Here is a 23,081-nt window from a genome sequence, read left to right on the forward strand (position 1 = left end):
GGCTCAGTACGTGTCTAGGCAAGTTTTAGAAAGCTCCAGGGGTGGAGATTAAGCCATGTCTCTGGACCTGCTCCTGAGTTTGACCACTCTTACAATGAAGAACTTTTTTCTTATGTGAAATCAAGACCTCAGGACCAGATCCTCAAAGATACCTAGTTCCTCATCAGTTGTGATTTCAAAGAAACTAACGCAGCTCAGTGTTATGAAGGGTCTGGGTTCAGATGAAGAGAACATCTAAATTTCATTTCCAAAAAGCTCTCAAGAATCAACAGGATGTTTCATAATGAAATGGACGTTTCATAATGAAATATATAAGTCTTGCTGCCATGACTTCTCTATCATGACTTCCCTGAGACATGACCACTGGAGAGGATGGCTGAATCAAAGACAGTTATTCACTGTAAGTTCCTTTGTGGTCCAGTTCAGAATGTCCATTAGCTAGTTAGCCTGCTAATTGCTGCTGCTGTCGTTGGAAGCTACTGATGTTTCCTTCACCTTGAACATTGTTTCTGTCCTTAGTGGTGTTGTCAGTTGCTGGACCCAATGGGGACACTAAATCTAGACCTCCAGTCTGAAAAGGCTCCAAAGATTCATCAGCCAGTGTACTGTAAGGACTGTATGTGTTGAATTTATTGCACATTAACCGAGCATAGGTTTGATTTACCTGTCTTCATCATGGCCATGCACACATGAACTCTGCATGACGGAGAGACTCTATGTGTAATGCTCAGTGAGACTGGGAGGTACAGAGGACTTTTAACACATTCCTGAATGCTGTTTCTGTTAAGCATTCTGTTGTCTCATCTTGGCACGCTATAATGCCTATTGTAAACCCACTGCTTGAAAGCACTGGCCAGAAAATGGCATTCGATCAGTCCACTTGACGCTCTCTCTGAAATGACTTCTACCATGTTTCGTTTTTTCACAGTTTAGTTCACAGTCTGGAGGTCATTGGTCATTTCTGCTGTATCTATTTGGGTAAAGAATCTGGCTTATTATGCCTAAACTTCCATTATGAATGCCTTCATGAATGTGTAGACAGCATCCCGCACAATTTCAGTGTCAGCCAGCTTGAAAGGCAAGAAGACTCATGCCTCTTGTGGAACATCTCTGGCTGATGGATGTGCCTTTCTGCTGCCTTCCTCTGAAGAATCGTGGTAACATCTTTGTGTACATCTTGATTTGTGAAGAGCTTGTGTAAAAGGTAGAGAATGTGTGTTCCTTTTTCTCCCTCTTTATCACTGTGTCTGCCTGAAAAGCCTATGAGTCATGAGAACCATCTGGTAGAGGATTCTGGCTTCTTATCTGGAGAAATAACAGTCTGGCAGACACCAAGCACTTACATACCTGAAGTGCCCTTTTGGTAAAGCACAGAAGTCTAAACTAAAAGAATAATTCAGAAAAATCCTACTTAACATCTGAGATACCATTAACATGCATAATTTCAGGTGGAATTTCTTGGGCATCCTAAAATGCCACTTCTGCTAAAGTGGATATCTAGTTATCTTTCTCCTTCCAGCTTCTGTTAGTGATGAGAAAAACATATTTCTGTTTGCCTGAGTATCCCAAGGAAACCTAATGTTCTAGGAATATTGATACCATGCCTAATTCACTTGCACTAAATAGTATTGAATTTAAAAACTGCTGCTGGAAGTCCCTTTTATGAGAGACTAATGACAAAGAGACTAATGACAAGAACACTGGCCCTAAGGCTGGGATGCATGGATCGTGCCATCATTGTATGGCATGGAACCAAAGCACCATCACCCTATACTGGGGGGCTAATCTTCATGGGAGACCTCCATGAACCTTCTGCTAAAGCTGGGAGTAGGCAGGAATAGTCACTGTATAACCTGGTGTTAAGGTTCAAGGAACCAGAAGAACAGTAGACAAGAGGGAGCCCGTTTCTAGTGTGTCAATGTCAGCATTTAGCTGCAGATAAGGGTACTGGAATTCTGGTTATTAGCTTATTTCTATTTTTTTAGCTAATTAATAATATAAAAAGGTTGAGGGAAAAGAATCTAGGATTCCTGTTTCAAGAGAAGTTCCCTTTTTACACTTGCACTTGAGGTGAAGATCAGAGTTTTTTCCAAGGATTTCAATTTTCCCTTCTTGGTGCATAGCGGCCCAGCTTCAGCAGAAGAGGAAAAAAAAAATCTGGAATAGTTCCTAATACGGTCATTATGGGGCTTCCTCAGTTGTGAGAATGATAAGATAAAATTTCCTCAGCTGCAATATTTAAATACTAAATAAAAATAGGAGGCAATTTCAGGCTCTGAGACTTTATACCATACAAATGATTGGCTTCTAAGAATGTGCAGTCTTGTGAACTTTGTTAAACAGGGTTGTTTATCTAGGTTTTGGAGATGGTTGTGCTGTGGATTATAGTACCTGCGGTCTTCTGCTAAAAGATTGTCCTCTTGCCTTGAGGTTTATATTCATAGCTCAGTCCTAATGAGGTCAGACAAAGAGAGAGCTTTCACTGAGCAGATTAGCGCTGGAAACTTTTCAGAAAGTAGGACCTCAGGGTCAGATCTGTGATATTTCAACAGCCCCACTGGTTTTGTCCATTGCCATTTGTTATGGTCTGCAGATGGTTCCTCACAAGCCATGCTGACAAGACGTCTCTTAGAATACTTTCCAGAACACATGAAGGCACCATCCCATCATAGGTATCTAGGAGAACAACTCCCACAAGTTTTCATTAAACTATGCTTTCAGGAAAATCTTATGCAAAGTCTTCCCGGGCATTGTGTGCAGTTGCTGAATGCTCCTGACAGGATGTCACATCTGTCATTTGTTTCCTAGGCAAAGACCGTGCCATCATTTTTGTGTGCTGCTTGTGATGAATTTCCCACTGCAGCACACAACCAATGAATTACATCTCCCCAAGGCTCGTTTTTATTGGCATCTCTCTTTTTCCTTTGAACAGTGTAAAACAAATTTTATTTTCCTAGTAGCTCATATAAAGGAATATGGATTACACAAGAGGCAAACAAGACATGGGACCAACTCTGCATTTGCTGAAGCCAGCAGCAGTCTGGCCATCGAGTTCAAAGGGAACCTACATGCACTTAGTTTCTTAAAATATATTGAACTCCAATTTAAAAAAAGATGAACTACTCTCTCTAACTCTTTCACTACTTCTTTTTCCTCTCTACATTGGCTGTAGCCAAGACTCACAGGTAATTTAATTAAAATAAATTTCACTCTGAATATGATAAGGAATTATAAACATTTCCGTGCCCCTTTATGGAAGTCCACAGTAACTATTCCTTGTGTGCTAGGTCTAAGTAGTTTAATTGCCAACACGTAAGTTGAGCCATATAAAAAGAACCACAGAACCAATTAAATAGACACCTTTCAAAATCCTTTCAAGGTAAGTGAATTTCCTGGCTTATTTCACTACCTAGAAAGATACTTCCAGGAAAGGCATACTTGCTTGCAAACATCTCCCTTCTTTTTAGAGAACAGGCTGTTGAATATATAGTCCTCTGTTTGTAAGTCTCTGGGAAAACAGAGTTTACTTTACAAAAATTGTGTATCCAGTGCTCTAGCAGAGTATGAGAACTTAAATGTAGAAACAAAATAAAACAGTTTTTTTTTTCAAAATGAGATCTTTTTTTCCATTAGAAAGTAGAGAAAATATACCATCCATAGACTTGTTTGTTTTTCTCTTATTCTCTTTCAGTCTACAGTACTAAAATCAAAGGACCCGCAGGCCATCTCCCACAAAAAGGTGAAAGAACAGTTGGAGTTCTAAAGAAATGCAAAAATTGATCATCCTCAAATTTTGGTGCATAGAAGATGAGAACTCTCAGAGGAACTGCTTCTTTTGTAAATGATTTTTTCAAATGAGAGCAGACTGAGCTCAAATGCTGGATTTGATTTTGGAGTCTGATATCTTCATATTTTGCATCCAGATTTTGCAGCTAGAACAGGTACTTACAGATAAACACACATTCTAAAACAAAGCGTTTAATTATTTGAATGTTCAGTGTCTGGATCTTAATCTAAAAATTTGCATGTTGATTACATCCCATAGAAAATAGAATTAACCTACAAGAAATATCCTGATTAATTCTGTGTTTACTGTACAGCAATCTGATTCCTTCAGAGCAACTGAATTCCACATGAGAACAAAACATGGGAATAAAACATATTGAGTTCAAATGTCAAAACTTTAGCAATGAATTATCTTTCTGTGTAAGGTGATGAATTGCAGTTTTCTTGATTTAATGAAGGTTCTATGAAAAACAGAGAGCACCTGAGTGAGACTTCTCCTTCTTATAAGAGCGTAAACCAAGAATAACCTCTTTGATACAATTTAATGTAAGCAGTAATCTAATCCTCCCTTTTCCTTAGGAGTTTATTATCCAAGGGTGATTGGTGTTCTGTAATGTTTAATAGCATATTGTATTATCTATCATCAGTTTTCCTCCCTGAAACCAGTACATCATTTAGCTTAAATATGGTTTAGTATAGAACTCTGTTAATGGCAAGGTCTCTTGCCATTAACACTTTCTCATCTTCATGTGAACTTAGCAGAGGCAGATGTAGAGCTATGAGTACTGTAGTGTAAGGTGGAAGGGCACCTTTGCTTAGCTTTGGGAAAAACTGTTGACTGTGACAGCTGTACTAAGATATGTTGTTTCCCTCTCACCTTCACCTTGTCACAACCCTGACGGCTCGTTATTGCCAACTAGAGTACTATAGATACCTTTTGTAAAAGTCCAGGTGTGGGACATAGGGGAATTCACATGAGATGGATCATGTTTGGAAACCCCAAGAAAAGCACAGTCTGCAGTGATGTATAACCAGGTGATGTGTTGGTTGAGCCTTTTTTCTTTTCAATTGTATATTTGTTTGGGAAAAATGAGCAGGAGAGGAAAGCGTTTGTACCACAAAAACGGTTTCAGGTTATTTTTTTTAACCCAGAAGTAGAGCAATGACCCAGTAATAGCCAAGAGTCTGGGAAGTGGTGTACCACAATTCATGTTTCCAATGTTATGCTAGCGGCGAAGGGATTTAAACTTTTAGAGGGTTTATTTGACTAGTTGATTTTTTTTTATTATTTTACTAATCTAATGAGAGTATTTGCTAGCCCAAGACATTTCTTAGCAAACTTATTCTATTTTTTCACAGGAAAAAAAAAAGATCAGGACAAAAGACAGATCCTCCTTCTTATCACTCCGCTTTTAAAAACAGGTACAAAAGAACAAAAGTATTAGTTCAGCCATAAGATGCTGTGAAATTCTTTGTATTGTGTGTCTGCTACAGCACACTCTGAGGTGAGCATCCGGATCAAATAAATGGTTCTAGGATAGATATTTTTCCTTTCATAGAAATAATGGACTGGAAGAGACTGGCAGAGCTGCTGAACCTGATTTCCTAGGGTCACCAGCAAGTATGGATAAACATTCAAATCAAAAGGGAGAAATCAGGAGCATCACTGACACTGTAATAGCACTGAAATAGCAGTGACAGAGAGCTGCAGTGCTTGAAAAGTCAAGTGTCAAAGCAACATGCTATACTGGCATTTCAAATGGGCATATCCTCTCTTTATTTCTTTTGAAAGTCAGAACAATAGGTTGCATGCCCTCTTTTTTTCTTTTTGTCCATAGGTTAGGTGAAATGCTTTCCCTTTTTGTCTAGAAATAAATTTGGATCAATAGTAATCAAGTATTTTTGATCTGGATACCCACATCATGAGCTCAGCACTGTACTTTTCCTTAGAAAGTCTAGAAGCAGTACAAGATAGTTAAAAGAAAGTATAATCTAACCATAGCCTAAAAACAGATCTTGAAATGTCATAGACAGTTGAGCAAGGACAGAGATCTGGATGAATGAAAGTTAACCAATAAACTAAAAAAACCTACTGGTATTATATTACTTGTTAAAATTTGCATAAGCTAGAAAACCAAACTAACTATCAAGCTCATCTGAAATTCTATTAAGACAGATGGGTCTGAAAATCAATTGATAAAGGGAACTGTGTTAATTTTGGCCACCACCTTCATAGTTTCCTGGGGAAGAAAAGGAGCTAAAAGGTTTGTAGCCTCAATCATCTCTTAGTGTAATACATAGTTTGTTTATATGACAGAAGAGAAACAGTCTATGTCACTGTGCTTTCTTCTCCCAGGTGACCATCACACATGCCTCCATCTCTGAAATTTGTACTTGAAGATGCATAAACTTGTCTCTTAATTTTGGATGCAATTTTCCAGGTTCCACCTCAGAGAATTTAGCTTTTGTAAAATTCTCATCCAAACGGTTCAACTATATCTGAGAACAAAGTTAGTGAATAGTACTTATGATAATAAAGACATGAGTGATTTTTTTAAATCTTGTAATAAGAAATGAAAAATTCATCTGGGCTGCCCTCTTTTCTTTCTAAATTTTACTATACTATACAGTGATGTAAATAGCTAAAATGCTAAATGTACATGGGGAAAAGACTGCTAGTTTTCTTTTTTGTCTTTTCTCACTGTCCTTTCAAATCAACTACATATCCTTTTTACCTCCCTGAAAAATTTTAGATGCTGAATGCTTGAAATATAATATTTATTTACATATCTTTCATTATCAACTATTATAATCATGGGGTACAATCAGAGCCTCATTGTATGAGAGAGGAACAAAACCAAGATAGTTTCTATCCAAAAGCATACACTACCCTAATGGATTAATTTTGCAAACATAAAATACCCTTTGTCTAAAGTCTTACCCTTGACTAGAAGTGCTGCATGTGAAAATCTAATACAAACCATGCTCAAGTTCAAAGTGAATGGAAACAACAAGTAAATATGAAATATACAGCAAATCTAAATTAAGTAACTTCCCCTTCTTTGATATTTCAAGGTACTTTGCTCAGACAGTTCTTGCTAAGAATGTGTAAAAATGACTGCTGCTCTTCATTGCGGGATTTCATTGCTTAGGATATCTGAAGAGCCAAGGCTATGGGGAGCTGTAAAAAAATAATTCAATTTTTCATGTGGTGTGGCATATTATTCCTGGTTTTCCTCATTGTCCTTTGTCACAAACAATGAAAGGCTCTACCCAGACCCAAACCGACAGCTTCAGACTGCCTGATGATATAGATAATATCCTAGAAACACACATTAGGAAGACCACAAGGGTATCTAAGTGAAAATTTAGCTGTTACAATGCCTCCCCAAACCATTATTCAGAGATATATTCCACTTGTGGCTTCTAAGAAACAGGTTTTTTACTGACACTGTTAGGATCTCAGTAATGCTGTGAATGTAATTAAACTCGCTATCCCTGATGCAAAGATGTTGAGAAGCGACAGCAAACAATGTTAAAAGAAAGAAAAAAACCCATACAGAATGAAATTACAGACTCCCTTCTGTTTTTTCCTATTCCTAGAGATGGGAGAAGAACTATGTTCAGAGCTGGCTTAGTGTATGCGCAGCCTAACTATGTTCAAATTAGTGAGCGAGGTCCCAATGAAGATGGCAGTCATTTTTTACCTCTGTGTCTTTTAAAATCCTTGAAAGTTTCACCAACAAACTTCTGGGTTTTTGTGTAGGTCATCTTCATCTCAAGTGTATGTTCCTCTTTAAGATGTTACGTCTTTGCCCAAACCACCCTGATGGTATTGTGTGCTCTGTTTGAACTCTTATGGGTCTTTTTTTCTTTCTTTTTCTTTCATAAATGCCAGTCTAAATTGCATTGGCTGATTGTGAGTGACCGTCTAGGTTGACAAACTGTGACTTAAATGGGACACTGTCAATTTTTCTCAGACAAGGAAAGGTCATTTCAAAATCAGAAGTCTTCATATCCAAGTGATCCTTTGAATCTGAGTTATTGGTTTGAAAGTTAACATTTAAGTGATGTACACTGTCATTAATATGATTAACATTTGCTTTGTGATTGTACTGGATTGCCTGGCAATAACTACAAAAACAATGAGACTGAAGATGGTTGTTGCTTTCTAAGCCGAAAAAATACCATAAAAGAGAAGATTTGAAAATAATTGTGAAATGGGCCTGTCTCAGAGTCAGCGTTTCCCCAGTCAGTAACAGGAGATGAGAAAGACACTTGATATTAAATATAGAAGTAAGGTATAACCCATGGGTCTGTCCCTGCTGGCTTTGTCAATTCCTTTTGTCTTCAGTGGGGAAATTTTGCCCATCTAACCTTACAAAACAGGCCTTTTGAAATATTTTCTTTAGGGTGAGAATATCTCCTGCCAACAAAAGTATGCATCTACCCGTGATGGCCTGGTCTGCATGAACAAACAGGGTTACATCCCCGGTTCAGGAGTTTCTTACACGTGGGTCCTGGTCCTCTCGTTGTTCACTCTGATAAATATTATTTCTCTCCTGGGATGTTTGAAGCTGAACTAACAAGCTCTCCAGAACAAATCCTGCGGGCAGTTCTGGAGATTATTCACCTCCCATTAACCCTTAGGGTCAAGGTTGCACCAAGTCCGGCTACTTCTGATGTAGGCAGTCCAGCACTATCCCAGGATTTACTCACTTACACATCCCATATGCCCTCTTTCCAACACTGCGGCAAACAGTGCATATTCTCAGTTTCAGGGTATAAAAATGCAGTTCTGATAGGCTGAAACACAACCTTTACATAACCTCAGAAATGTCGTTTCTTATTGGGAAGGAGTATGAATACATAATTTTCTAAAACTGTTATTAAGTCAGTCAAGTACTGAATAAGTCTAGTTTCAACATATCACAGTGAGATATGGAAAAGTGACATGATTTTACAGTACAAATACAGAAGTCAGTCTTCCAAAATTTTTTTTTCTTTGTGTTTTGGAAAGATTGGAAGAAGCAATGATTACCCAAGACTTTGTGAAATAGGAATGACTGACTAATCTGAGAGATTTAAAATTGTCAGCCCCCTGAGATCTAATGATGTTGACTTTCTATCACTATCATAATATTTCAGACCTTTATCAACCTGACAATTGGTTCAGAACATGCTGTGTTTCTCTGCCAGTGTGCTTGTCTGTGGACTGACAGAAACCCCACTCTCCTCCAAAGCAGGAGGATCATCTGTGATGAGACTTGTCCAGGCCAATTTTAAAGTCATTTTCCATTAATAGACTTCTGTCTTTACTGAAGATTTGCATTTTGCAGCAATAATGAACACACAGAAATGTACTTTGGGACATGATTTGGTTAAAAAATATTTTATTATACAGAATCCTCTTATACTGTATTCAGTCTAATTTGTTTATTGTTACTAATTGTGGGTTGCAAACTTGGACTCCAGGTTTTAATTCCAGTTTGAAAGGTATTGAATTTCCATTGGTTGAAGGACTGCCGTCTCCCATTAACTTCATGACTTCCTGGTAAGACATAAAGAAGCCTTGATTACCCATTCTTGTAAATTTGCAAGCTAAAATAAGAAAAAAAAAAGTCAGATGAAAATAAAAATTTTGTAATTGAAAATCTGTCATGTTGAAATCTCTTCTTTTTTATTTTGGAAGGTGACTATATGCTCCACTTTCTCTTCACCCCGCATAAGCTGGTAACTACTTAATTGCCATCCTTTAACACACAGCTTACCAAGATTTCTTGCCACAGCATTGCAGGTACAAACTGAATTCCAAACAAATAGATATATATCGGTTACTGAAAGTAATTTCTGAATATTTTTCAAGTTATCAGGAAATCTATAACTTTTGAGTTTTTAACACAAAGAAGGCGATTAACTTGCCTTAATAAAGAAAAACTATTTTAACCTCCAGAGATTTGCTAATACCTAATATTGCCTAATAAAATGATCAATGAATAAATCGTATCAGATTGCTCTAGAACTTGTGTTGAAAATGACCTTCAATTTCTAGTCATCCCACAGAGCTGTATATTCAAACTATTTCTCTGAATTCTGCTCTCAAATCATAAATAGATCCACAGGATATTCTACTACAACTTAAAAGGGTATTCATAGATATAAATAGAAAATAAAGAATACCTTCTGTAAGTGCTGTTTCTATATCTGTGCATCACCTTACTTGATGTTCTGACCTAATGAAAGATAAGGAGGTCATTTTTTATTGAGAACGGAACAGTTTGGATTTAGCACTTACTATATAAGTCTGCCTAAATTTGTATTGATTATTCCTTGAATGATGAAATGTTGTATTTATGACTTTTGTATGCGGGCATCCTTAAATGCTTATCAGTTTTTAGCAATAACTAGAGAAAATTTTTTCACTATTAATTAATTAGTTATTACCAGAGTCTTTATTATTCTGTACAATACCATAACTGGATTCCTTCGCTAAAGGCAAATGAATTAATTTTTAATGGACTGCATTTGAGAATTTAATAATGAGGCAATATTATTTATTTATCTAAAGCAAGCGTGGAAACAATTTCAGGGCAGTACACAATACTTAGAAAAAACTAGTCATTTATCCTACTAGAGACTTTATAGATTCCTCTCTGCAGTGAAAATATCAAACAGTGCTTCTAAAGACCTTTCTTGTCTCTGAGTTGCTCAAGTTTTTATGTTTATATCTCTTCAATTGTTATGTACTGACTGTAGTACAAAAAGGAAAATAAATAAACAGCTAACAGTGAAAACATCTAGCTGGTTTTCTAAGGCAATAAAACAAGCATCTGAAAAATGCATCTTCTTGCCAAGTATACAATGTTGTACTAGAAGAGAAGTTGAGAAAAGGTGACAGACGCAACATGCTTTGATGGTATATTGTATAGAAAAATCTGAAAGTTTGGTAAACAGTTCTGTGAGTGAAGGGGTGCTGTAAAGCAAGGATAAAGCACACTCCTACACTCACTTTTAGGCATCTGCCTAGTACTAGAAGGATGAATCCCACACTCTTGGTGGCTTTCTCTGCATGGTGAAAGGTAGAAGGATGTGACGTGGTTTTGCTGGTGCTCCAGGCTGGTGGGATAGGAGCTGACCTCCGTCCAGAAGCTGCATGAGTTTATTTTAGGGCTGTATTGAATCTGAAAAGTGGCATATATTGTTTCTGAGCAAGCTTTACTAACTTGAGCTTGCTGGTTTGCCCATGTGCTCGCATGGCCTTTCCCAGCTATTTTTCCATCCAGGATCTCCAGACATTAAAGAATTTGCTAAATAGCGTTGTGCTTGAGTGAGAGTTAAATGTTGCCTGGGCTTATAGCAACGGCTGCCTTTACACTGGTAAACTAAATAGTGCTGGGACACTGTCCCCGAGCACTGCCTCAGTGCTGCCCATAGCGTTAAGTTTTTAGCACTGTTTTGGGCCTGGTTTTATACCATGCCAGCAGCATCTCATCTAGCAGTTCCTGCGTACAATTCAGTGGATATTCTGGATGTAGAGACCCTTTGGGGAGAGTTCAGATGTAGGGATGCAAACTGTGCTGTGTCAGTTTGCAGCAGAGCCAGAGAACAGGACTTTGCTCCACCTATTTGTACATGTATATTGAAGTTGTAATTACTGAGAAATGTATTTATTCTGGGTTTCAGATTGATTATAGAGAAAAAAAAAGATTATCAACTTTAGTTAAATAGCTAACTGATCCATTTATCGAATCTAATGGCTTTGCATTGGTGTTATTTAATATAATATCAAAGTACCTTTCATGCAAAATAAATTGAATGTATTGTGTATGAAATTACTTCTTGAAGTCTCTGCCTTTTGGCAGACTCTGCAAACAGCTGCAAACACTAAAATTGTGATTGGGATGCAAGTGTGTGTGTGTGTGTGTGTGTGTGTGTGTGTGTCTGTGTTCGTGTCTCCATATGGTAAAGGCTAAAATTGTGGACTTCAGTTTGCACTGGTTTCCTTGGTAACTTGCCCTGTGTGTTCTGTATTTTTTCCTTGTTTCTTTAATATTTTAATCATGTCTCCAAGGTCTCATAACCGTTATCAATGTGCCAGTTTCTCTATGCTTCTCTATTCTGGAAAGTTTTTACAAATATACTTCTGTTATTGTGTGAGAAAAATATATTTCTCCTAGCATTTTTTCAAAATTCAGGTTACAAATTCAAATCATTCTACTTTCCACCTTCACAGAAAAAAACAGCTTTGTTATTACTACTATTATATTAATATTACAGGTTTTTCATTCAATAGTTTTGTTAGTCTTAAAAACTATCAGTATATTGGGCTGGATGCAGTATAATTTTATAAGGAAACATTATGACGTAAGGTTGAAATTTCTATACATGGTATTTCACAGAGCAGAGAAGTAGGTACCTACAGAACGGATGTTTTACATGTGGTATTAGTAAGGGTGGCAGGTTTGAGTGCCAAAATCAGGAGCTTACAGGTAGATAATGCTGGAAGTTGTCAGTGTAACTGTAATTCAAGAGGCTTCTTCAGCCTGTTTTGTCAGAGGTTTGTGAGCTTCTGTAGTTCTAAATTTTTTTCAGTGGGTGTTGTGAGTATTCAGTCGCCACCAAATGTCTCCAAATCAGTCTCCAAATGTCACAAATTATCCACCTAAAAAATGAGGAATGAGGCTAATGGCTGTTAGGAAAAGTTTTTTTTTTTTTTTAAGTGACTTTCCCAAAATGCCTAGTAAAGCCAAAATTTGAGCTTAACTTGTAAATATCAAAGGCAAAACGTATTCCTGCTATGAACTGCCCCTGCCTTCCTCTCCGTTTCATTACTCACAATACGACTTCCAATTTTGTGCTGCTTGTGAAACAAATTACCTGTAAAAAATGCTGACTGTGATAAAGCTGCTTGTATGCACAAAGACGAGGATATGCTTATCAGGACCAGGCCTTAAGAGCCCAAGTTAGCTAAGGTGGCAAGGTACTGTTCAGTACTTTTATAACAGCGCTCAAAACGTTGCAGAATCCAGAGCAAGCGATGCAAGCTTCCAGAAAATCCTCCGGGGACACCTAGCTCTGACTCTGCAAAGTCAACTCAAATTTCGGCAAGGATTTAGCAGCTAGTCCTGGGGATTATTAGACTCTCTCGACTTCTGCATTGCCCCACTCCTGTTTGGATTGGGGCTGCGTTCAACCCTGCAGAGGGCAATATGTTAACAAGGTGTTTGGCAATGCTGTGCATAATTGAAAATGGCATCCATTAAAACCTGCACATAAGTGCTTAATCCCCCACTAAGTAATTAAAGGGCACCATATTCATCTCATTTTATTTTCTTCTGCATACAGCTTTCATATAATTATGTATGTAATTGTGTCCTATTGTTATCTCTATAATATATATCAGGCATATTTCAACCTTCACCCCACCCCCCAGGATGAAGATATATAAATTTGCTTCTCTAAACAATTTTAACGTTATGAAAAATGAGAGATGTAGTTAAACAGTTTTCTTTCCCCTTCATTTAACAATTGTTACTAAGTGGTGATTACAGAAATACTTCTTGAACAGTGGCAAGCAGAAGAGCAATAATTCATAATTCAACAAAATCATCTTGCTATTTTTCAACAAGGTTGCAAATGCTTTTTTTTTTTGAAAATTATCTCTTCTTGCACTGCATACTTTGGTGAGGACAATGGTATATTTTATTACATCGTATGGTATTTTATTATCAATAAAAAGTATTGTTAAGAATTTGACTTCGTTTACTCCTTATATGAAGCAATGGAGTTATACTGAAGGTGGATTTCCCTAGTCAGGACTGAAAATTGAGAAGATAGAATTGTTCATGGAATGAAATCACCCCTTTGCAAAGGGTCCACCGGAGGCCTGTGTAGCCTCTGAGACCTGTTTCTTCTCGCCTTTGTACCTCAACATTAAAAATGACAGTGTTACCCTTATATGAGGGAGAATGACCTTCCAAAAGCATTCACATCACCTAACTATCCAAAAGTTTAACCTGGGCTTAAGACTAAACTAGTTCTCTGGTCTATCTTAAGAGTCAGAACAAGAGATAAATACTGGCAGAGGACATTCTCTGAAACACTTGATTCAGAGTGGCTGAATTGCCTTCTGCAGGTGCCTGTAGACAGAGCACGGGCCAGTGACATGGACTGGATACCTGACTCAGATGTCTGCAGCTGAACGAGATCAGCCTAACACTTTGCACCTAAACTGAAAATAATGCAGCCCGAAGTTTTCACCTAATCTTAAACCATTGCCTGAAATTCCTAATGCAAACTTAAATATGGTTTCAAACTCCTTGAAGCTGGATGCAGTTCTCCTCATTCAAAGCAGCAGTCAAACAGAGCAGAGGTGTATTTAACTTATGGGTAAGGATGTGGGATACAGAACTTAGAAAGTCTCTCAAAGGCCCAGTCCATTAGATGTGTTTTGTTCACACTGAGCAAGGTAGGACTTCTCTTCATAGAGAAGAGGGCACCTTTGTGTGGAGATGGTGGCACTACCCACCTTTAGATAGACCCATGGCTGACACGCTTGCCAAGAAAGAACACAGAGAAAGTCTTAATCTATTTGTTATTACTCTCTGCTGTGCAAAAAGGAATACAAGGCTAATCTGTGTGTAACAAAGGTCATTAATCTGTAGCTTACAAAGTAAAATAATCTCTCAGTGATGTAGAGGGACTTCTGGTCTTTGTTTTTGACCCAAAGTCTATTTAAAGAAAATGTACAAATGATAACAGGAACAGAATTCAATCCTCACTTTCCTCTTCTCTGCTTTGTAACGTGTACCCTCTCCAGTCAAATGCAGCATCAAGTACCTTCCTCTCCACCTCTCCTTTTTCCTCCAGATCCAGCCCTTTCCTGGAGCCTCTCTGTAACTCATCTTCTTTCCTGTGCAGGCACACAGCAGAGGAGAGAAAGTCCCTGCAATTGCCTATGGCTCAGTAATCACATCACTTTCTTCGGAGGTAAGTGAAACAGGTTCGACAGTCCTTGGGCTGCCTAAAAAAAACGATTCTGCTTTTTAATGTACTAGTGGGCCAGCCATTAATCTATTTCCTAGAAGACTTTGATCATCATCATCATTATCCTGGACTATGTCTGAGAAGGGAAATAATGAACCCTCTAAAGTTCTCTGACGGAACAACAGAAGGAAGAAGAATCTGCCACCCACATGAGGAGACTTTGATCCTGAAAGAAGATGGTATCCATTCTCTCTCATCCCTGAAGCTCATATACAGAATTCTTAGCATTTCTGTGGTTTTTTTTCCCTAGCTCCTCTTTCAACATGCAGTTCTTTCAACTCTGGAGCTTGAATTCCTTCCTATGGAGGAAGCTGAAATGCCTAAAAACTACCTCTGTTGTAGGTGGAGGCCCTGAGCAGACATCTTCCACTCTGCGTATTGCCTGACTTGCTTGGAATGGCTCTTCAGCCTCTTCCCTCTCTTCTTCCACTTCCAAATGTTGCTGGACCTTCAGATTTTCCAGCATCCCCTGCACACATAGTAATTCTACATAGTAACTCTCGAACCTGATGAACCTGATGTGATAAAAGACAGTCTAGAAAACCTGTATTAAATGCCTATATATCATTGCGATTATAAGGCTTGAACCTGTCTAGGGAGAAAGTTCAGAAGTTATCATGCTGGATGACTTGAAGGGGCAAAACCTCCATTCTCGAGACAGTAAATGGCAGCTGCAGCCAGAAAGTGACATGTCACTGCAGCCTGAGCCTCTAGTTGGGCCCCTTGCTTATAGTTTTTCCATGAGCAAAGCTGTGTGAAAATTGGTATGTCCCATTTATGAAGAATATGGAACTAGGTAACAGTTTTCTGTGAGCTGAAAAAGTAACAGTTATCTAACTACCCAGAGTAACACAGAAATAAAATTCTTGATTCTCCTTCCAATGCCACCCTGAATACATCAAAACAGGGAAGAATAATGAAAATACAGGGAGCAATCAACCACTATTGTGAACAAGACTTTTATAATCCTCCAGAAATATTATATGCAACATAATTTTAGTCAGAATGGCATTTCTTCTTCTTTTTCTGTCCAGGAAATAATCATCCAGAGTGTCTGACCAAGAGCACAGTCTGACGGAGGGAAGGGAAAGAAATTCAAAATGAACTTAGTTAATATGTTTGTGTTGTTTCCTTTGGAAGAAATTCAGTGTTAATGACATTATTCACTCTGAGAAATTGAATAAGATGAATCATGACAACAGTGAAATCCAAATCTGCAGTGCTAATACAGTCATCTTCCTTAAATCCTTACCAGCTGCTTACATCTTCAAACCTGCTAAAACTATTCTTGTGCTCTGTCAGCAAATTGGTGGTCTAGGCATGTGCTTCAAATATTTTCCAAATCATCTGAAAGATTTTGGCTCTGGACAACTAGGTAGCTTCCATTTGGTATTACCACGTTCACTAAGCATCCTCCATATTGAGCATTAAAGGCCATGAAAAGACCGAAAAACCTAAATTAGTCTTTTCTCTCTCTTTCTCTTCAGAAAGAAACAATTAAAGCAGAGTTAACATTTCTGAATACAGGGAAAACTGATGGAAAATGGAAAGCCAAAAGCACTGGCAGAGACAGATGCGCCGTGGTATCTCTTATGAACCGTGAAGATCTTTTTTCAGGGATGAGTTTCCTGAGGCTACATTGTAAAATGCATTTGCAAAGAGCTAGACTTCTTGTCTTTACTCCTCCTTAAAAAAACCTTTACTTCAGACTGTGACCTGACATACTGGGTTAGGAATACAGGAATCTAGGATGCATAGTGATGTCCAATGAGAGGTTAAAATAATATTAAATACTTTGTTTTGTTGTAATTGTGTTGCTGCATACTGAATCTCTGGCAGAGAATTCCAATTAATGAAAACACAGTCCTTTGGACAATGATGTGCTCCTAGCTATAGCTAAGGAAGTTTCAAAGTCTTGTGAACAATTTTTTTTGTAAAATGTCCTATTTTGATAGAACATTCTTTAGCTTCTTGGAGATTAAGAAAAGGATCTCTCTCATTCCAAAACTTAGGAGTACTTCATGGTTATTTTTTCATCAGGAGGCAGTAATAATTTGAGCAGCCATACCTAGATCTGGAAAGGGACATCCATCCATAGCCTTGTGCCAGCTTAAGAATGTCCACCTGCAGCTATGGATAACACTGGTTCAATATTCTTGCACAATTATTTCCATTTCAAGAGGGATATGGAGAAACAAAGGGCTACCAAGATGGTTAGGTACCTAGGACACAGCCTGTGAAGACAGGCTGAGGGATCAGGGCTTGTTTAGCCTGGCAGAAGGGCGGCTGAGGAAGGGTCTAAACCAGCCCACAACTACTTGAAGAGGAGTTACAAGCATGATGAACCCAAATTCTCCTAGGTATTGACAGATGGTAAAGCAAGGGGCAATGGCCACAGGTTGCATCTTGGGAGGTTTGAGTTGTGCTTTAAGAAAAGAAACTTTCACTAGGTGGTTGGTGCAGCACTGAAACAGATTATGCAAAAAGATGGTGAAATCTCCACCGTTGGAGGCTTTCAAGACTTGCCTAGACATAGCCATGGCTAGTGTTGGTGGTAGCTGCACTTTGGGCAAAATTTTGAACTAGATAAACTGCAGAGGTCTTTTCCAGCCAGCATTTTCAGGAATTTTATGAAAAGTATGCATTTGTGTTTCCTTTGGAACTCAAATCTAGCAGGAATCTTGCAAGCATTACTAATTCAGTAGAATAGGTTTGTATCACCTTTCCATCTGTTATATGTCTTCCCTGAAGGAGTGTTATAATTACTGTTCAATTAAATTATAAACAACACAGAAATACACAAAATATTTAAATGGATAAAAATGAAGAATCATTTTCAGGACAATTTGCACTTTCCAAAGTTGCAGTCAGAAGGCTGAGATGGTCAAAACACCTACAGCAAGAAATAGTGGTAGTCCTGTTCACTCATTTTCCCAAATACTTCTGTCCTCCTCGTTCCCTTGTGATACCTGGTCCTTCCTTTGCACAGTTTCTAGTTTTTTCTGATATAAGTGCTGGCAGAAACCTATTTTCTTTTTTGGGGAGGGAGTGCTTAACAGATTAATTATACTCAGTGAAAGGCTAATATCTCACATTGGAGCTGACAAAATTTAAGTGAAAAGCCAGAAGATGGAAGAGAGGAGAAAACGGGGGAGTGGAACATTGCAGGACCATGACAACACGCAAGAAGCTGCAAGAACATGCTAAAACAAGCTATCCTGCTTCCTAACAACCTGGTCTTATATGTTTACTGAATGAGCATTATCACTGTTTGAATAGGGAGCCATCAGGAATATGCACCTGTTAAAAACAAACAAACAAAAAGTTCCAGGAAATGAAGAAGCTGTTGCATTAAATATTAGAGCAGAAAATCTAGACGCAGAGTTGTGTTGGAAAATCTGGAATTTCAGTCACACTTAAATCACACCAATTTCAATGAATGTCTTCAAACAATCTGAAACAATGTCCACACCTTCAATCTAAAAACAGTGGCAGGAACTGGATAGTACTGGAGGACTTCTGAGTATTAGATATTCAGTGTGACATTCATCTGATCTAATGTAGTTCTTTGCAGTACTGAGGTTACAGCTGAACTAGCTGCATGGATTTCCATTTTCATAATTGAAAGAGATAGGCACTTTAAGCAGTTCATCTCATCCTAAATTAGGTGAACAAAGTACATCAAATGAATTGTGCATTAAAAGTGCATATTATTCTCCACTGAATAGGAAGAGAAACTTTTGTGACTAGATCACACACTGGGGTCTACATTCAAAGTTAGTCATTCAGAGTTAGGTAGGAGGAATGTTACCATACTCATCACAGAGATTATTAGTAGTCAAAATGCTTGATGTGATAATAGAAAATCCCCAATGCAAATCATCTAAATAGCTCAAAGTGGATTTGTAAGTATTTCCATTAACATATAGATGTTCTCTGTGAGCATTTGCTACTCGATGAACACTCTGATTTGACTATGGGCTATGCATAATAATGAAAGATCAAGCAAGAGGAGAAATATAGGAGGCTTTCCAAACTTATCTGTGAAAAGGAAGAGGTTTCCTTCAAAACATTGCTGAGCTTGTCCATTTTATAAATACAATGGAAGTTTAAGTCAGCCCATAAAGACCTAGTAGTATTTTGATTATTCACTGTGTATTACACTAACACTTAAACTTAATTCCTTCTCTGTCAATAGGTGGCATCTCAAGCAGTCACTCTGGTTACTTCACTATGCACCATCTGAGATATTTTGAGTATCTCATAGTTTTACAGTATAATTTGTCTGCTCCTTCAGAATAACGTGCAGCTCTGCAGCATAATTAAGCATAATGAGTGTAACTGGTTGCCCAGAGAGGTTGTGGTATCTACGTCCTTTCATGCTACAAATTGGATAAAGCCTTAAACAATTTGGTGTGCGTTCATGGTTGCCCTGGTTTTGAGCAGGAGGTCAGGCTAGAGACCTGAGGTCCCGTTCGGTCTGGATAGTCTTGTGATTCTTTATCTTCAAGCCATGTTCAGATGTTCTGGTTATCATAGCGTAACTAAAATGGCACTGGTCACCTATATTTAGACAATTAAATAACATCTAAAACATCAGCTCCCCTAAACAGCACAAAAACAAAGATATTATTTTAAATGCAATATTATTTTAAGGAGACAATGTTCCTAAAAACTGAGTCTGCAGATCTAAGCCATTATTTCAGGCACAGCTGTCAAGAAAATAGACACAGCAGTCTGAGGGCTTCTTTACAGAACCAGAGTTCTAGTAAGATACCAGTCATTCTCATTTGGACATTATTTCAGAGAAGCATGTGTTGTTTACCAGTGCTTATAAAAAAGAGTGGGCTGTGTGAAATCCTAAAAACAAATAAGTAGGAAATTTCCCCCCGCATCACACACACGTTTTTCCTTCTCAGATCTCCTTCCCTGGAGGAAAAAAAAAAAAAGGCAAGAAAATGCTGTCTAGCTTTGCAAAAGTTTACAATCTCACTTGATGGCAGCTAACATGGAATATGGAAGGGCTACTGCTGCAGTTCATTATGCAAATTGCTATAGTCCCAAGGAAACCAACTCTTTTACGCAATTAAATTGTTTACAAGCCTATTTATATCTTAATAATGGTTTAGCCTGGGTACTTTTTTTGTTTCTGCTGGCACTAAGCATTTAAGCAGGATCTTTCTATTATCCACATAACCCACACATATTTGTGAGCTGTATGCTGTGGAAATGATTGAATGCCTCATTTCTATGCAGGGATCCTTTCCTGTATTCAGATGAGCCTGCAATCATGAACCCCATTTCCAGGGTTTAAGAAAAATTTAAACACTAAGTAAATGCCTCATGTGCAATTTCACCAGCAACATTCAAACATCAGACAGCTCAGTGCAGAAAATCTGATGTTTCCTTATATGTTGCAAATATTTCTTTTATGTATTAAAAATAGAATGAGTGAGCTAAATGTGTTTTAATATTGAGATTTTTTGGCCTGTAGAATTGTAATAGTAAATGAATAGAACCTTTAGCAAATAAAACAAACTTGCTAAAAAAAGCAAAGCTGCAAGCTAATTCTGTTTTAATTAGGATAATGGACTTAATTAGCTGATTCAGCATGCTTGTGTTTTTCATATAAGAATGAATTGGTTGAAAATGGGGGAGGGGGGAATCCTTTTTATGGTTACTTTTTCAGAAATCAAAGTTTTGACATTTTCAAAAAGAAAAATGTTAAGTCTGTAAGCTTGATTTGAATAAAATGTGAAAGATAAACAAACCAAAGCCAGCAAACACACAAACAGAAAAACTTTCATGCATACGTACAACAAAAACACATGGATTCGCATCCCCTTGTCTTTTCCTCAGTTTTCATATTTTAAAGCAAATATAATTGTTAGATTTTGAAAGCCGCCTGAACCACAAACAAAATTATAATAAAATATTTCTTTCTTTGCTTATTCTTTCATTCTCTGAATTTCTCACTACTTTTGCTACCATGTCCTAGCTTAAATAGAGAGAATTTTCTCTCCATTTAAATCATTTTTTAACCAACCTATTAGCCTGACTGGGACTGAGTTGATCTGGAAGGTGTAGGTTTTAGTCTTTTCAGGCCAAGAATGATATGACCTTATTCATCATTTCTTGGAGCAAAGCTCTTAATAAGAGGCTTTGTGTCAAAGAGAACACCCATAGTTTCCTTTAAAAATGAAAAGACAGCTACTTAATTCCCATTAGATGACTTAAGTGCTAAAGGCCAGAAAATTATTTTAGGCTGTCAATCCCAACCTTGCATAGATGCCTAGTTCCTCCTATTCAATACATACATATAATATATTCACTGACTTATAATGTATATATATTATTGATATATAAACCACCAATGCAGTGCTGAGCCTACACAGAAAGCCTAGCCTTTAAGTACAACCGTGCCAAATCTGTTTATCTTTTTGCTCAGGCCAAGGGAATATGCCAAGGAAAATTATATCTCAAGGAGTCTAGTGACTTTATGTGGCTGCAAAACAAAGGCTTTTGAAATGTGCTTTTGTTCTTAGACTTTTAAACTGCATTCAAATCCTAGTTTCCACATCTTAGTATTCTTTTGCATCTGACCCATAATTGTGCAGATCAGCTAAGAAAGAATTAGCTTGGGGTCTGAGATAAAAAGAAACTGAGGACCCTAAATAATCCCAGAAAAAAGCTAAAATTGAGTTATTCCTCTAGGGCCAAGATCAAAATTTGATATATCAACTTCTGTATTAATTTGAGAAGTGAACAGTTTAGAAAATGTTGATTTATTAATTTTAATCTTAATTATGACCTTCATTTGATCACCTCATTAACAAAGCTTTAATTAGCTGAGTAAAAATGTCATATACAAACTTAGTAATTTGCTATCTTCAGTGGGGTTTGTTCAATTTTTTTTTAATAAGATTCATATAACTTAAACAGAATTAGTTTCAACAAGGGTCAAAAACTCAGAGAAAACAGGTAGCTTTGTGTAGGAATTAGTGGATTTTGGGTCTCGCTATCAAATTTAAACCAACGTACTTCAGCTAGTCAAGGAAGAAGCAAAAAGAGCTGTGAAAACAAATCCTTCTGGCCCACTAACCAGGATTTCATCCTCTTTCAATGAATTATCCCAGCAACAAGGCCTAGTTTTGCCTCTGCCTTCATCTTTGTGGTCAACGAGGGGACAGGTCACTTCCATAGCAGCAGCAACCACAATAACATCTGTTAAAGCTCTTTACTCATTGAGGCATTCATAAAGTTTTGTCCTTCTTTATAGATTTTCTGCTACCAAATCTATGCAGAAGCCCCTTCTTCAGTAGGTACAGAAACAGGTTGGCTTGTCTCAATTTTCACATTTGTTGTGATTTAACCTGCACTCGTCTGGTGAATTTGGCTGAAATTGAAAAGTTCAACATTAATGGGGAGCAGAAGTGCCAGTTGGACTAACAGAGAAAGAATGAGCTCAAAACCTCATTTCTTAAGGGAATTAGGTGAAAAATCCCTTGTAAAAGTCTACAAAGTGTGCTAATAATGTTAATAAGGACATTTGTCTTTGTTTTAACATAAACACATGATGCTGTTTGCTAGGCTTTGTGGAGCACATCTTTTTCTTCCTCCTCTATTTTTGCATCTGGCTTTGCTGCCTTTTCTTTGGATCATTTCATAATTTAAATTGCAAAACTTTTGATCAGACCCTACTGGTGAAGCCACAAAACACATTTCTAGAAGCTAAAGAAAAATAGTAATAATAAAAATAATTAATAGTGGAGCTGCTCGGTGATGGATCCAGATGGAACTTATTTTTTTAAAGAAATAATTGAGTTCTACTAATTGAGTTTCTTCCTGTAAATTATCAAATTCTAACAATAATTAAGAAATGACACATTTGTTTGCTTATATATTACCAGTATGGAGATCATTAATGTCTTGTGAAATTAAGGTTATAAGTCAAGTCTGACAGCTCATGGCAAATCTCCAGCACTGGATGTCATAATAAAATTTCAAGTATTTGGAAAGCCATATCACAGAGGCTAAGGGTTAGCACCACCTTTTTCTTCATTAAAACATTGCCTCTTTTTCTTTTTTTCCTTGAGAGTCAAGGTCCCAACATACCTAATCATACACTGGATCAAATTAAATAGTGAGTAATAAAGGGAAACATTGCAACTTCTTTATTACACAGCCTGTCATGGTAAATGATTTTATACCAACCCCACCAGCTTCTGCTAATTCAGACACTTCTTTCC

The 23,081-nt window shown here is 37.5% G+C and overlaps 1 long non-coding RNA gene across 1 annotated transcript; it reads left to right on the forward strand.

Annotated features, from left to right (window-relative positions):
* Window positions 1-947: 947 nt before the first annotated feature.
* LOC112990807 (uncharacterized) lies at window positions 948-3,942 on the forward strand. Its single transcript, XR_003261162.2, has 2 exons — window positions 948-1,204; window positions 3,692-3,942. It is a non-coding gene; the product is annotated as an uncharacterized LOC112990807 (long non-coding RNA).
* Window positions 3,943-23,081: the final 19,139 nt, after the last annotated feature.

This window comes from Dromaius novaehollandiae, chromosome 4, assembly GCF_036370855.1.
Source record: "Dromaius novaehollandiae isolate bDroNov1 chromosome 4, bDroNov1.hap1, whole genome shotgun sequence".
NCBI lineage: Eukaryota > Metazoa > Chordata > Aves > Casuariiformes > Dromaiidae > Dromaius > Dromaius novaehollandiae.